Raw genomic sequence first — 1,202 nt, forward strand, 5'->3', positions numbered from 1 at the left:
AATGCTATCTATTATTATTATTATTATTATTACATATTACAAAATCAATTTGGTCAGATCATTGCAGTCAGAGTCAACCTTTTATGTTAAAAGCTAGCTTGGTACCCTGTTCGGTGAACGGACTCAAAAGAATCGATAGTCAAGTCAGTGTGGAGTTACAGCAAAGATAGTACATAACAAGATGGTCCACTCAGCCAAAAAGTGTCCGCCGGAAGTCAGCTCTTTGCTTCAGGTGGCGCTGCAGTCTGTTTTGAAGCTCTCTTTCGTTTTTCCAGAAGAAGAACAGAAATAGCACCTCCTTGTGTGAGCAGGTCGACTGCAGATCAGCTGTTCGGGGTCGTTTAGTGCTGAGTTTTGTTTTAGTTTTTTTTTAAATTTTAATGACCTCTCGCCTTTCATTCTAAATCTAAAGTCAAATTAAACAAAGAAAACAGTCAGCGCAACTATTTTTAAAAAGCGTTCTTCCGAAATGTGAATTCTTATTTATTTTAAAAAACTTGTTAGTTTCACTTTGATTTTTTAAACACAAGTAGGGTATCTCTGTTTTCACCAAAAGATTCTTTAAAATATTCTCCAGACCTTGACACCCTTCGGTTTTTTTTCAGTTTTGAGACAGTTTTGCTGCAAAAAGCAAAATTTCTTTATTTCGCCGATCGCTTTTGTAGGCCTACGCTTCTGTCCCTCTAATCTTATAAAAGGAGGTTTCCGTTCACTAACTGTGCACACTGTTTGAGAGTATAGATCTAAACTTTCTCATTTTTACATTTCTCAAGAGTTATTGCTCCATTCCCGTAGAATGTAGATATCGTAAGCCAATGACTTTCGGCTGACGTTAATGCACCGATCTTTCCTTTCATCGAATGGGCCAGCTAGTCTTTTTATATAGACGTAACAATCGGACAAGACTTTCGAAAACGCTCTCGTGACTCTCTTTGCACAACGCCAGTCTTCGTATTTTAAGCACCCAGATAATGGAAAAATAACTAGTTAATTTAATTGTTGTTTAATATCACTAAGAAGAGACAAGGACGGTTTGAATTGGCCAGACATTGTTATAAAAGATCGTAACATCAAGTCTTAAAGAAATAATTAATTGTAAAGAATCTTTGCTACTTCTACTACTACTACTACTACTACTACTACTATCACTACTACTACTACTACTACTACTACTACTACTACTACTACTACTACTACTACTG

General features: G+C 36.1%; 1 protein-coding gene across 1 annotated transcript in view; it reads left to right on the forward strand.

Moving 5' to 3' along the window:
* Window positions 1-1,202, forward strand: part of LOC101857701 (band 7 protein AGAP004871) — a gene marked incomplete at its 5' end in the record, with an annotated part of 13,921 nt that overhangs the window by 671 nt on the left and 12,048 nt on the right.

This window comes from Aplysia californica, unplaced genomic scaffold (assembly GCF_000002075.1).
Source record: "Aplysia californica isolate F4 #8 unplaced genomic scaffold, AplCal3.0 scaffold00031, whole genome shotgun sequence".
NCBI lineage: Eukaryota > Metazoa > Mollusca > Gastropoda > Aplysiida > Aplysiidae > Aplysia > Aplysia californica.